General features: G+C 26.3%; 1 protein-coding gene across 17 annotated transcripts in view; it reads right to left on the bottom strand.

Moving 5' to 3' along the window:
• Phcl-1 (pH-sensitive chloride channel 1) overlaps positions 1-15,975 on the bottom strand; it is an 81,999-nt gene extending 66,024 nt beyond the window's left edge. For 4 of the 17 annotated variants that reach the window (XM_083098648.1, XM_083098649.1, XM_083098650.1 and 1 more), the window contains exon 1: positions 15,603-15,937. The gene's annotated coding sequence lies outside the window, so the exon portion shown is untranslated. Of the gene's footprint in view, positions 1-15,602 lie in introns of all 17 variants that reach the window. The other 13 variants (XM_083098644.1, XM_083098646.1, XM_083098647.1 and 10 more) reach the window with 7 other exon arrangements.
• Positions 15,976-16,311: the final 336 nt, after the last annotated feature.

The following is a 16,311-nucleotide window of genomic DNA, read 5'->3' as shown; positions in this document are numbered from 1 at the left end:
TATGGGTAATCACGGAATCTCGTAAATCGAAAACGTAAATATATATATATACATATATATGGGGTGAATAAAAAGGATGGGCACCCCTGAATGAGACTCTCGGAAGGTATATATATATATATATATATATATACAGGGTGTTGAAAAAAAAAGGGTCACATATTTTGATAGCAGGTAGTATTGATCAAAACAAGAAGAAAAGGTCTAATTAACATGGGTCCTAAGACTAATATCTTCAAAGATACAAGCTATTTTGTTATTTGAGCTCTTTGTCATTTTCTTATTAGTCGTGTCATCTTTAGAATGTAATGAACAAAGGAGTAGGGGAGAGTGGGGTACAATGGGGATCTTTTTTCTAGGTGCCTTAAAAAATAAAAAATAAACAAAGAGAGATAAAAAAACAATTTTTATTTTAATATGAAATGTAATCATTTATCTTCCATAAAAAAACTGAAGTAAAGAAACTGAATGTATGATAATAAAATAAAAACTCTTTTTTTACAAAAAACAAAAAATTTTAATGCTGACTCAGCATTAGAGGAGGTGCTCTATGTGATTGCCATTCACTCTTACGCATCTTTCAGCCCTACGTCTTAGAGAATCACGCACTTGTTCATTACATTCTAAAGATGACACGACTAATAAGAAAATGACAAAGAGCTCAAATAACAAAATAGCTTGTATCTTTGAAGATATTAGTCTTAGGCCCCATGTTAATTAGACCTTTTCTTCTTGTTTTGATCAATACTACCTGCTATCAAAATATGTGACCCTTTTTTTTTCAACACCCTGTATACATATATATATATATATATATATATATATATATATATATACATATATTGAATATAAAAATTAAGAAGCAAATATAGTTCAATTTAACTATTTTGGCTATGATATATATTCATTTTACAATTAATTAAAAAATCAAAAATAATGCAAACATTTTATGATATACTAACGATATATATTAACGTAGCTAGAGTAGCTTAAAAATAAATTTTTTGTAGAATCATGTTTGTGATCAGTTAACTTATTAATTGCAACATGCGCGCGCGCAATCTAGATTCTATGCATGCAACATTCGCATTGCGACGTTGACGGTGAAATGTGAGAAACATTAGCATTGGATAACAGAGAATGCTCAAGGATACTATAATGCTAAACCTTGGCCTCGTGTTCCCGTTCAAGTATATTGTGATCCTTAATTCATTCTTATGTCTTTATAATCGAACAATATAAGAGAATTGTAAAAATTGTGACTGCTTAACAAACTTATTACTTTTAATTACTTTCATTGCATCATGTTCATTGATTCATATTATTCTTTCAAAAATTTTCCATCAAAGAATATATCTCTTGTAGATTCTTTTATTATTTGGATTCTATAGGTCGGAATACATATATAAAGTACAATTATATATATTGAATTTTATTTGATAAATAATTTTATTATTGAAACAAATGTATACACACCTAAAAATATTAAATATCAATAATTTTGATGACGATAATAATAATAATTTATATAATATATATTTCATAATATATTTTTAAAATATACAGGGTGGACCATTTTAACATTTAATGGAGAATAACTCGAAAACCAAGCCCGGGAGAGAAAAATGTTTCAGACAAAAGTTGTTTGGTTTCGAGGGGGCCATAAGATGGTATCATTGGTTTGACCTTGAAGAGTTATTTGAAGGTCACATGAAGGTCACCTTCAATTTCTTAAATGGAACCTACTATTTGTCATTGCATATTCTTGTAGCTTATCTCGAGAGCTTTCCAAAACACTATAATTAAGTACCTTTTCGTTAAGTACTTTTTGAGTTATGAGGCTTGAAATAATTTCTTAATTTTACATAAACCGTACAATATCTATTCATTTTTCGATTATCTTATCTTAATACTTTTATGTACAAAATAATGAGAGGAATCAATTGGTGTAAAGAAAACACATAGTTGTTTTGAAGAAAAAATATGTAATTTGCAATTAACAATTCCATATTTTTTCTTAAAAACAACTATGTGTTTTTTTTACACCAATTGATTCCTCTCATTATTTTGTACATAAAAGTATTAAGGTAAGATAATCGAAAAGTGAATATTTTACAAGATATTTTACGGTTTATGTAAAATTAAGAAATTATTTCAACCCTCATAACTCAAAAAGTACTTAACGAAAAGGTACTTAATGATAGTGTTTTGGAAAGCTCTCGAGATAAGCTACAAGAGTGTGCAAAAATATATAGGGTGTTCCATTTAAAAAAATTGAAGTGACCTTCACGTGACCTTCAAATGACTCTTCAAGGTCAAACCAATGATACCATCTTATGGCCCCCTCGAAACCAAACAACTTTTGTCTGAAATATTTTTCTCTCCCGGGCTTGGTTTTCGAGATATTCGACTGGTCGGATTAAAATGAAACACCCTGTATATGAAATTAAAATTAAAAAATGCTTGTTAATTAATATATATTTTTAAAAAATTTAATTTTTTATTAAAAATGTTTATAATTATTTTTGTAATAATATCAATAGAAAAGTTTAATTTCAATTTAAACTTTAAATTAATCAAGCTGAATCTGAGATATTCCATGTTATAAATGACATAAATATTATGCGAGAATTTTCTCTTATGAAATAACTAATTATTTCGAAAGAATTAATTCGAAAGAGTTAAATTACATTGGAATTAGCATGATAATCTCGTGGTTCTCGAAACACGCAGGTCCGTTAACACACGACCCTGGCCACTCTGGCTACTCTATTTCGTAATATCATCAATAACGTATGCGTGTTCTTATCGATCTTTATATTTTCCACCGCATGCCCACTTTACATTTTCTTGGAGAAATAATGAATATACACTCGTGCGCGATTATTTATATCGATAAGATAAGAGAAGGAAGCGATACTTATATCAACCTTGACATATTAAATGATGGCAGTAATTCATGATGATAAAAAGTGAGAGAACTTCAGAAAAAAATTTTAACAATTATGCAAAGCTATATATATAATATTTTTTAAAAACCTAATAAAAAAATATATCTACTAAGATATGAAAAAGATGTGGAATGTTAGAAAAATTTATGAAATAGTTAGAAATTATATAATTTTTCTATCATAGAGATATGAAGTACATCATTTCTCACAAGTATAATATGCGTTAGATATATACAACTTTTCAATTGCGTTATCATAATTTTCATAAATCACTTATTAATCGATTTGATCCCTGACCGAGATCGACTTCATACCGAGGATAAGAAAAAAATTATGTGAGAACAGATGCACATGGGTTACTTTAGTGACATAGAATGGACGAGTTTGCCGCTTCTCGTGTGTGTTCTTCCTTGGCATTTTTCTCTTTAAAATTCACGCAAATAACTGTTTATTAATAATCACTTGCAATTTGTGCATTATATTGTTAAAACGGTCATCTGTAATTTATAAATGCATATTAAAATCGCAATCTTTTATTTAATGATTAATTATATAAGGGCATAAATATATAACGTTTATATATATATATATATATATATATATATATATATATATAAACGTTATATATTTATGCCCTTATATAATTATATAATATATATGTTTATTTATTTATTTATAATATTTACATATTTAGACATTATTTGTAAAAATCATATTATGTTCATTAAACAATTATTATTCTATAAGAAATCAAATGCATGCTGTGTGAGCTAACACTTATACATTTTTAATAGAGAAATCATTTATCGATATGAAGTAAAAAAGACAGGAAAAGAATTTCATTTATTTTTTACATTGACAAGTAAAATCGATTGCTAAACCGCCTACTCGTACTTCTTTTCCGTAATCATGACCTTTACTGCAACTTTTACTGATCTATCATCTTTAATATGGTAATAAAATATATATCTCACATTATCTCAGATTATATATATAGTTATAGCTTAATTCGTCAGAGTAATTCAGAGTAATTAAATATAAATACAATACTTTAAATATCTTATATATATATATATATATATATATATATATATATATATAAAGTTATCGAAAGAATCAAACATATATTTTGTGAAAAATATATATATATATGTTTAATATATGTAGAAAGAAAGAGAGAGAGAGAATTTTTCACAAAATATATGTTTGATTCTTTCGATAACTTTAAGTAGAAAATACATATGAATACTTATGAATATTTTACTTTGCTAATAGACATGTGTAAAATGTAATAGTAGTGTAAAAAAATACTAATAAAAATTTTTTAAATGTACAAAGCGGATATATACTCGATATACGATATTGATGTCTCCACGTTCCATAGTGACGTAAGTTTCTTATCATCTAGGGTGAAGGCTGTAGTAAAAGCAAAGTTACGGTTGCATAATAAGTTTCAATAGTGCTGATTGCTACTTTCTATCATTTTTACATTGTACTTTTATATATAAGCTTTTGATCGAAGTATTATACATTTCAAACGCACAAGATTCTGTTATATTTTGAAGACTATTCATAGATGAAGAATAAATTATCGTCATTATCATTTATAAAAATCGATTTCAGTTAATTTTGTTTCAGTTTTATATTTACCGTATAACTTTAATTTAATTTTAATGAATACTGGTATAATTAGAATAAAAAGAATTTGATGAAAATAGTAATATTTCCCATTATATTTAGTGTAAAAATAAAAGAGCATTCTTTATAAATATATGATCATTTATTGTAACAATATATGTATGGGATATTGATTTTTACAATAATTGCTGAGCTAATGTAACAGGAAATTTATAATGACCTGATAAATTGGATTATTGCTTATCTCATATAATATAAAATTAAATTTAACGCATTATCAATGTTGCACAATCATATGTATGTGTGTATTTTTTCTTCAAATCAATCAAATTGTTATACCAAAATAATTCTTAACATGTCAATATTTTTTGAGTTATTCATAGAATCAAAATACAAAATTTGCTTAATATAATATTTAATTTCCTTTTCTATTTTTCGTAATAGTCTATAATTTAGTTTCAATTTAACAGAAGATTATTTTTTCGATAATACCATGTCGAACACATACGTTGTGTTAAGAAATATTACTTTTGATAAAGACAGTGGTATAAAAAAGTTTAAGAAGTAATATTTCCTTATATTCGCATGTCAATGTCTTCCCATTTATATCATCTGCGTAAAAAAATGGATACATGCGTGTCCAACAAAAGCTTGGTTCAAAAGAAACCACATCATGACCATGACATAGAAGTGTCTTTCTGTGCCAGCCAGACGCGACACACGCTGCCAACACGAGAGTAACCTTTTATATTTCATCGAAAATAATCATCTTATACACAATGTTATATTTTTTCATCTATACTATAATTTATTTAATATAAAAATAAGTAAAAAGAGTTTCATGTTTCTATAAATAACAAAATAGAAAATAAATATAAATAACAAAATCGATACAATAAAAAAATAATAAAAATGTAAAAAAAATAAAATTACATATAAAATAAAAAATGATGAAATAAAAATTATCGTGCTAAATATTTCTTCGATGTAAAACAGATTGAAAAATAAATTGTGCCTGCTAATAAAATTATTCATAATCATAAAACAACGTTTCAATATAAAAATGCTGTATGTTGTGTGTGTATGTATGTACATATTTCGTTTTATCATATATATTATCATATAAAAATGATATATTTTACTATGAAAAATCTTTAGAAATCTTTTATAAATTTCTATATGCATTATACAATAAGCATTAATTTATATATTTGTTATAAAATATATAAATATTTATCTCTCTCTGCTTAGTTCCTTTTTTAATAACATTTGTATTAAATTATAAAACTAGATTCTATTTTTATTTAACACTGGATATAATAATGTAATATTGCATATAATAAATCATAAATCGCATGCACTTAATTAGCGCAAGATACACAATGATATACAATGTGACATAGACTTCATCATTGTAAAATCGTGATTGTAAAAATGATAAATGTGGCATTAAGAGCCAGCGATGAATGATATCGAGCCATCACAAGTAGAGTAACACCATATACGTCGGAAGTTTTATTTGACTCAGTCATTGCTTTCACTCGAATAAGCGAGTTTATGTCTCATAACATCTCACAAACACGAAGAAAGAATATATTATTTTTCTTTTCTTCGATTGATTACACGGCGATTATTAATATAGATTTAATTATAATAAGTTATTAACGTTTCTATTTCTGTTATTAACTATTCTATTCTATTAGATTTGTCTTAATGATTTTATACACTACGCTATATCGAAAACATGCATTTCAAATTTTTTATTCTTGATGATTTCGCACAAAACATATTTAGATTTTTAATCATATGTTCTATGGCCAGTTCTGTTATTGCGTCGCACTAGGCATGTGCCAAGAATTTATTTGCAATTGGACTAGTTAGAGAAAATTAGTCACATCGTATTTTGAGTTGCATCAAGTCACTATTGATCACTCTTTTATATTCTTTTATTATTAACTTTCAATTATTATTCATTTCTTTTAAAATCTATTTAAAAAGTAGTCTAAAATAAACAATAGATATAGCTATTAAAATTCCTAGATTACATATAACTTTGTTTATTAATTTCTCAAATTATTCCATCTGTAAGAAAGTATAATGTCAATTTTGGCTTCTCAGATTATAATATATGATATATGATATATAAAGCAAATATATAGTTCTTTTTAAGAAAAAAATATATAACTTGCATAATTAACAGTTACATATATTTTCTTAAAAATAACTGGGTTTATTTTTACATCAATTAATTCCTCTCATTATTTTGCGTGAAAGTATTAAGGTAATATTATCGAAAAGTGGATATTTTACAAGATATATTTTATATTTTATGTAAAATTAAGAAATTATTTCAAGCCTCATAACTCGAAAAGTACTTAATAAAAAAATAATTTTTATAGTGTTTTGGAAAGCTTTTAAAATAAGCTACAAGAATATATAATAAAAAATAGGGGGACTTTTAAGAAAAATTTAAAATAATCTTGTTTTGACCTTCCAAGATCAAACTGATAAGAATAGTAAATAGATATTTTAGAACCTTACAATTTTTCTCCAAAACATGTTTTTTTAAAATGCATAGTTTATGAAATATTCGATCATACCCAGACTTTTGGTACACCCTGTGTAATCTTAAGATATATATATATATATATATATATATATATATATATATATGTATGTATACAGGGTGTTCGGAAATTCAATCGACAAGGCCACCTTGAATTTTTGAAATGGAACCCTCCACTTTTTATTGCATATTCTTGTAGCCCTTCTTCAGACCTTTTCAAAACACTATAATTAAGTTAGTTTTCATTAAGTACTTTCCGAGTTATGAGGCTTGAAATCATTTCTTAATTTTACATAAACCGTAAACTATCATGTAAAATATTCATTTTGTACATAAAAGTATTAAGGTAAAGTAATCGAAAAATGAATATTTTACTTTTTGCATTATTCAGAAACATGACCTTGACAAGTATGTCAGGTTAAAGTCATTGGCGGCAGATAAGTAAAATAAAATGAATATTATTTATCTATTTTTCTTGTTAAAATCTAGATATTTTGCCCTATTTTATTCCTTTATGCTTTATTTTATAAATTCCTAGTTTTCTAAATATTAAAAGAAGCTTAATATCAATAAAAATACATATTTTTATTCAGGAATGCATATTTTTAGTCTTGCACAAATGATACATTTTATTTATATTAATATTGAATACAAAAGAAGCAAATGAAAGTATCGTTGTGCATTTATTTAATGACGTATGGAGACAGTACATATCATTGTTGTATCGTACATATTACAAAATGAAGAATCAACTGGTTGGGTTAAAATCATTTTTGTCTCGCTTTTATGTACATCCATCAATAGAGATTACTTCTATTGTTGAAGAAAAGTATTAAGAAATTTACTAGTTTGTTAATAAAAATCTATTTTATTTTCGCTTCTGTGAGTGCTCATTTTAACTTAATATGTTCGATACATATGTAAAATGCAACACTGTCTTTAATAGACCGGAAACTGTGTCCATATAGGAACTCGTCTCTGACAGTTTGACAGATACTGATAAAAGTTTTTATATTAACTGTGAATAAAGTATGCATACGTGTACATGTATCAGAAGCAAAAACTTTAAATGTTAGTCAGGAAAACAATAAAATACAATTCGCAGATAATGCAAAACGCATAGCAAAATTACATACTTAATTGACATATTAAAGATTTTCTCTTATTCTTTTATTTAACAATTTTATTTAAGAAACAACTCACATGAAAAAAATATTTAACGAAAATTTATCGAAGAATATTTACAACAAAAATTTGATTTTCGTAGAGTTAAGAAAATCCAACATATGTAAAAAAACCATGTAAATATTGATGTGATGCTTAAATACATTCTCTTGTAACTATTAATCGAATATTCGATGGGAGAAAAAATGCTGCGAAAAAGAGAGGTTATATCTTTTTTCGCAGGAAATAATTAAACGTGCCTTTTTAAAATTATAATGAAAATAAATTTGAAGACTAATATTGAATATCCACAAATAAAAACATTATTAAGAACCAAGCATGATAATTAAAGCGCAAAACTTGTCACGGCCCTATCAGGGTCCATCCGCCACTGTTTTCCATCGGCACAGTGGGATATTGTTATTATACTAAAGGGATCTCTTGAAGGATGTGGTCACTCTATGGCGTCGATGCCGTTTCTTACGGAAGGCCAGCCGGAAGCCACTATGCAGTGCACGTGAATACCTCCACTGGCACTTATTTGATCAGCGAGCGACCTTTCAAGGATCCTCCGTAGCAATCGGCATTGCATGCATCGAGCAAGATGCCAACATTGCTTTGGAGTCGCATATCACTATGTTAAAAAGCGGCATTAGGTGTAAGGTGGATAGGTCAGTGGTTTAGAGCAGTTGCTCGGAAAAGCGAAAGACTCGGGTTCGATTCCCCGATCCAGCCACTTGCATCTCACATATTTTTCTAGTCCACGAATATTGTTTTCTAGCAATTATTCGTTGTGCTGAAAAATGTGTGCTGAATGCTCTCTTCACAGGATATGCGTCAATGTCTTTGCCACGGATAATTTCTGTCGCTCGTTGATCGAGCGTATAGACACGCCTGACCTCCTCCCATATAATCCCAATTATTATTGGTTAATTTTTTATCTTCTATAATATGATTTATTAATTATTTAAAGTTTTGATCTCTTATTTTATTAATTATTCAAAGTTTTGGTCTCTTAAGTTAGTGTGTATAACACTTTTTTTCTTTATTTAAAAAGGAAGATATGTGAAATAATACAAACTATTTATCTACATATATAAAAATCATACAGTAGCTGAATAAAATATTGTATGAATGAATGAATTAATGATATACCTATCAATTAAATAAATAATTATAGTACATTGTATTATAGTAAATAAAATGCAAAAAAATTGTCATGACAAATAAATATTTTCGTAAATTCATAAAGTTTGTAGAAAGATTGGCATACAAAACTATAATATACAAAGCTTTTAAAAAGAAATCTTGCCTAAATGAAATCTTCCGATTCATTTCCATTGTTAAAATTCCATCGTTGGCATCATTTTGTAGTGAAAGTATCCATGAACAAGAAATATTAACATACATATGAGTTATAGCGCATGTCTAATGTCGGTCATTTGAAGCCAAATATTCAAAGTTGCATTTACAATAATGAACAGGAAACAATGAGCATATGTAATGAATACATATAAATATAAGTATATTATAACATTTTTTATTATATATCATTGATAATTTGCATGATTATTCATAATTATTGCTAATTGCATGTTTAAAAAACACCTTTTAGATCTTATTTTCTTAAAATTTTCAGTTTTGAGTTTGACAAAATTTTGACATATTTTCTATCAAAAAATATTATTTTTCTATTTTCATTGTCAACTAATTACAATCTATATTATATGACATATCATTTTTTGATGCATAAATAGATACATACCAAATATTTCGATGATCAATCAAAGTTCGATGAACGGAGCAAATAATTTCAGTGTATAAAAAAGGCAAGCGATACACACTCAGAACGTGTTCTAATGAAATGAAATCAATAAATTATTTTTAGAGCAGTTTGTTGGAGCAAAATTAACGATCGATTCTAGCAAGGCCGATCGATCCGATCGAAGCATAAAAACATAAAAACATTGCTTCTTATTCGAGGTGATGATGGCGATTCTTTCCGTATTTAATTTCTGGATAGAATTCATACTAGATATTTAATGATAAATAATAATTTTTTATCTTATAATATATTGACCGTTTTTATAAATTAGACAAGTAACAAACTTATGTTAAAAGAAATTTAGAAAAAAGAAATATTTATAAATACAATTTTTTTCTAATTCTTGCATTAATATTGATGACAAGTAAGTAATAAATTAAGGAATAAATTTCTTTCTTAGCTACAATTGCTTTCGCAGAGTTTGCATACCTTCTTATCATAAAAACATATATTTTTTTTGAATTTCTAATTTTGTAAAAAACAAAGTTCTGTAAAATCTTCTAAATATTTTAGAAAATGTCAAAATATTGCGATTTTGAATATCATGAGAACTAGAAAACAAATGGGAATAATTCTGAAAATCATATCACGACTTAATGACGTAAAACGAAAGACGAGGTCAAAAGTTCATTGCAAACGAACGTTTCGTTTCGCTTTGACGTTGTCAATCTAATTCTAATTCTTCAGAATATATAATCTAAGTATCTAATTCTCTCAGAGAGAGTAATATATAAACTTCTATTTAAAAAATAACAAAAAATGTGAATAATTTTTTGGAAGCTTTTTTAAATAAAACTATGTACAAATTTATAATAGCAAAACACATAGACATATGTAAAAATAAAATTATTTTCAAAAAATATTACACTCAATGAATACACATAGAAATTGAGAAATTTATATAAAAAAATCGCGCTGTGCATTTTTTATAAATAATTTATTTTATTAGTATTTAATTTAGCGACAAAACTTCATTAACTTATTAAATTTCTTATATCAACATAGAAATTTCATTAAATTAAATATTTAATATTAACATTAAGTTTTCTATGAGCGATATGGATTATTAATAATAATAATATCGAAAATTGAAAGAACGTGGTTATCATGAGCAAAAACAATAGGATACAACAATTAAAATTAATTAACCGACTCTTTCCAATCCGATGTAAATACTATGTGTGCAAGCATGATATCTAGTCACATATTTGCGTCCATTATTAATTCGAATATCGCATAATTGTTCTCAAGGAAAATATATTATACATTTGTTTTTTGCGGAAAACAATATTATATATATATATATATATATATATATATATATACATACATACATATATATATATATAGTCGCTCAGCGATTTACCCATGATCCATCATTTCTTTGCAATTTTTTGATTATATGAATATATATATATATATATATATATATATATATATATATATATATATTCATTATATATATTCATATATAATATATTCATATATATATATATATTCATATAATCAAAAAATTGCAAAGAAATGATGGGTCATGGGTAAATCGCTGAGCGACTCAGCATGATACAAAGGATTAAGCATGGTTTATGCTATCGTAAAGAAGTGATCCGGAATAAGCAGTCTCGTATATGTAATCATCTTTTAGTAGTTCTACAAGAACGTATTACATTCCGAATTTGTTGCGAGAAGTTATTCCAATAATTGAAAAAAATAAATCAAGCGAAAAATATAAATATATTTAGGCGCAATAATATTGATTAAAATATATATATAGTTAAAAATATATATATAGTTAAAAATATATATAGTTCGATTTTATATGAATCTTTGAATATATATATATATATATATATATATATATATATATATATATATTCAGAAAATTCATATTAAATCGTTCAGTGATTCATCATTTCTTTAGAATTTTTTATTTTTTCAATTACTATTCAACTACTTTTTTACACGTATCAAATGAATTATGTTTTCAGAATATCAATAAGTTTAAAAAAATATGAAGTCATTAATTGTTAATTGCAAAAATAAGAACTATATGTTTATAGAAACATATAGTCGAAATTAGTACTTTTTCACGGAGAGATGTATTTTCTACTAGTCTTAAGAAATTCAAAAGGGCAATTTTTTCATGAACTTAGTACACACTCTAAAGTACTTTTCAGGATTTTCCGCCATGTTGTTTTCGTTATTAATACTATATAAAAAATACAATATTTTTTCTACTAAATCCAAAATAACAATTGAATTTTATTAAAACTTTCCTTTTGAAAGTTTTTGGGTTACAGAATCCAAATTTAAAGAAAAAAGTAAAAATTTTTTAAATTTATATTTTTTTGCTATAATGGATCCGCTCGAATTTTTTGACATCAGATTTGGATTTAGGGATAAAAAAAACCCAGAAAAGATTTGCTAAAATTTTAATGTAAGGATAAATATATGGATGAAAGGAATTAAAAAGAATTTACAAAAAAACAGATTTTTACAAAATATATTTGAATAAATCGATGAGTATGATGTTCATTAACAACGAGAAACATAACTTTTAATTGTGCATATTAATTCTATTCTAGCAGTTTAAATAAATGGAAATTGATTGATGAATTAACATTCATTATAAAAACAAGAAAGAAAATAGTTAATAACTAGTTAATAATAGAAAGTAGGATGCAAATTATTTTCGAAAAATTTCTTTAATTATGTAGATGATAGAATCGTTGAGAAAGACTGCTTAGAGATCAAAGTACTTTTAAATATGTTACTTACAATGGTTCGAAAAGAGACTGAAACATCTATCTAAATAATTAAAAGAATTTTTCGAAGATAATTACTCGCGCTCTGTTTTTTGCACTTAGTTCTTATTAGTTCGTTTCTTTTTTGTTTTTGTATCATTTGTTGGAACCTTACATTTTATTTAATACTTATTATTGCTCGGAGAAAAATGTATAGGCAAGTAATAATTATAAGTTTTATAAAAATAAATCACAGTATAGTTTACTGATTAACAATGCCGCTAGTCCTTAAAATCGTTCTGAAAGTAGACGTAACGAAAAATATCGAAGTTGCAGTTATTTTTACGCGCAGATATACATATAAAATACGAATTGTACAATGAGAAATCGATATTCGCTCATAATTTAGGTGGTGTGCGTACATTTCCCTTCTTCTCTTCGGCATTGATTTGTAACGAGCATGAACTTTATTCCCTCTGCTTTCAAGTATTATTTTACCACTAACCCACATCTCATATTTCCCGTGATTACATAGCAATTGTTCAATTGAGAATTCTAGAAGTAAGCAATACACATTTACATTTTACTTTTATATTAAATTTAAAATCATTCTATGAACGCATTTTTAAAATTTTGTGCAGAACTTTTTCGAATAGACATTTCAATAAGAAAGTAACAAATTAATGTCATTAATTGATATCCCAAGAAAAGTTTTTAATTTTCAAACTCAAATGTGATTTAGTAAGTTACAAGTTCAAAATTATTCAATTATCTAGAAGCAATATTATTTACTTTGCAATAAGATAAGTGAGTTCTGTAAAACTGTATGGTCTTATTTTCTATGTGGCCCACTATATTTCTATATTTCCTTGCATAATAATTTGCTGCGTGCAATTGAATTATTAACTGAAATTTACTTATCCGCTTGTCAACTTTATCTGCCAAATTGTAAAAAAATATAAAAAATATTTATGTAAAATATAAAAAAATAATGTAAAATAATATATGTAAAATATAAAAAAATATTTCATTATTATTTAGTAGTGTATTTCTAAAGTTTAAAAATTTACATAGTCTTATAATTTATAAATTATAATACAAACCAATAATAAAAAGTATATCTTAAAATTAAAATAAATAGAATTTTATACAATCTATCCTCTAATTCGTATAATTAATCGAATGAAAGTATATCGTAATTGAGACATCTTTCTGTACTATTTTAAATGTTGCAAATGTCTTCCACAAAATAATTATTTACTCTTTCGAATAGAAATGAAATAATTAATACTTCTGATACACACGAGTAGTTGGAAGATATCTATAAAGCTTGAATAAAAAACGTTACTCCATCGAATTACTTTCACCTCTCCATATTTCGTGCTTCTCATTCTTGTATGATTGTCAGTCTATTAACGGAATATTATAGGTTGAAATGTCAATGGAATAAACAATCCCTCATTGAGGAGTCATTTATGTCTCAATGATACAACATAGATAAAAGGGCAAGCACAATCGCGGAAAAGATGAAACAAATGCTAACCCATGCATAGCAAAGACTACAGTTGTAATGGTTGACGTGTGCTTAAAAAATTTCATTTTAATGAATTTATATCGAATATAACAAATTTTTAGTGAAATAGTGGTTACATTTTATATTGTATCTTGTAACCTACGAAAAGCAAGAAACAAAAGCAATGTAAAAAATAATAAAAAATAAAAAATAATTAAATATAAATTTCAAAGATAATTTATATACACACAATTATTTTTTTTCTTAATATAAATATTTTGTAAGATATCTTAATCATAGCCTTGATAATTAGTAATTAAAAACGACATTTTCTTAACAAAATATATATCAAGTTATTCAAGTATAGTACACAAACATTTTATTATACATTTATATATATATATATATATATATATATATATATATATATTTCTTCTCATATATTATTTATTCTAATGTTTCTGGTTTAGATTTAAGATTTAATTTTTAAAAAAATATTATTAATTTATATATATATATTTTTTATTTATGTGTAAATGCAGTGATCAAATATTGTAACTCATGCTCGATTTGAACATAAAAAAAATATTTGCTAGTTTATATCACATTATAATGGCAAGAAATGGAAACTAAAAGTCTAGGTATTTCGTTTTGGTGGCTACTTTTATTTTATCACATGAAGATGCATATATTTATCTTAACGTTCCTAAGTTTTATAATTGAATCGGGATTTGTCATTTGTTAGAAATTTATGCAAGTGAATTTTTCCCCAGATATTTTCCTTATTCACTATAACCATAATCCTTTAGACGGTCAATATTTTCGTAAATGCTAATTATATTTATCAGTGATTAATGTTATATCATCTATATATTTCCGCAAATATTAATTGGAAATATTGTGTTATATACTGACGATAAAGTTATTGTGTCATTTTGTTCTGGTTTGAAGCAGTAGTGATAGCAGCAATGAAGGGAAAGCCGAGGCACTAACGAAGGTGTTTCGTTCTAGACGCACTAATGCGAAGTAGATCGAATCTGCAGGTTCTCATCTCTTAGCTTTTTTCTTTTTTTTTCACATCTCTCTTTTCTTTATCTTTCTCTCTTCTATTTCTTTCTCTTTTTCTCTCGCGACAGCTCATAATAATTCTTATGCTGCTTATATCATTCATGAATTTCTGGCATACATTCAAAGAACTCACCGGGAGTAGGCAAATGTAAGTCAGCTTTGTCGCTCGTAACTAAATCCTTCCGTATAAAAACAGATGCAATTCGCGCAATTCACACCGCCCGAATATACGATCACGCGTGTTTGTATTCATGTATTGCGTAATCACGTATACGTATATGTATATGTGGAGGTGATTACGACAGCGACGGCAATGACAGCACACTAAACCTAACACATATGTCACATTCCACCAACGAGCTTACGCGGCGGCGTTCAGACTGATAGGAGGGTAGTTTCGTCGTCGCGACGCGCCGCTACATCGCTGCCACCCCTTGAGCGTAGGTATTACTAGTCATCGCTGAAACTTTTGCGAACCACTAGCCACACATTCTCATTGGCACACAGCATCTATTGTTCTGCAAAGTGATTGGCACGTTCAGTGCGTTTTAAAGTTCGCCTGGCATGCTAATATGAGCAACTATATGAAAGAATTTTGCTTCAGTTTTAAACTATTTAAAAAATTATAAAATAAACATTGGATTTAGATTTTAAAATTATGTTTCTTATATAAAACAAAAAAATATATATATATATATATATATAAATATATGTACATATAAATTTACGGCGAGCATACCAGGTCTATAAATACAGATTTTAAAATAACCCCTTCGCGGAATAAATTTTGAAAAAATTTTTCAAAAATTCGGAACCCATATATCTTACTCCCTATCGTCGAG

Source organism: Camponotus vicinus, unplaced genomic scaffold, assembly GCF_025532165.1.
Source record: "Camponotus vicinus isolate PSW18456_S1 unplaced genomic scaffold, iyCamVici1.0 SCAF_4, whole genome shotgun sequence".
Lineage (NCBI taxonomy): Eukaryota > Metazoa > Arthropoda > Insecta > Hymenoptera > Formicidae > Camponotus > Camponotus vicinus.
Note: the sequence above shows the minus strand (reverse complement) of the source record. Positions and strands in the feature narration are given on the sequence as shown.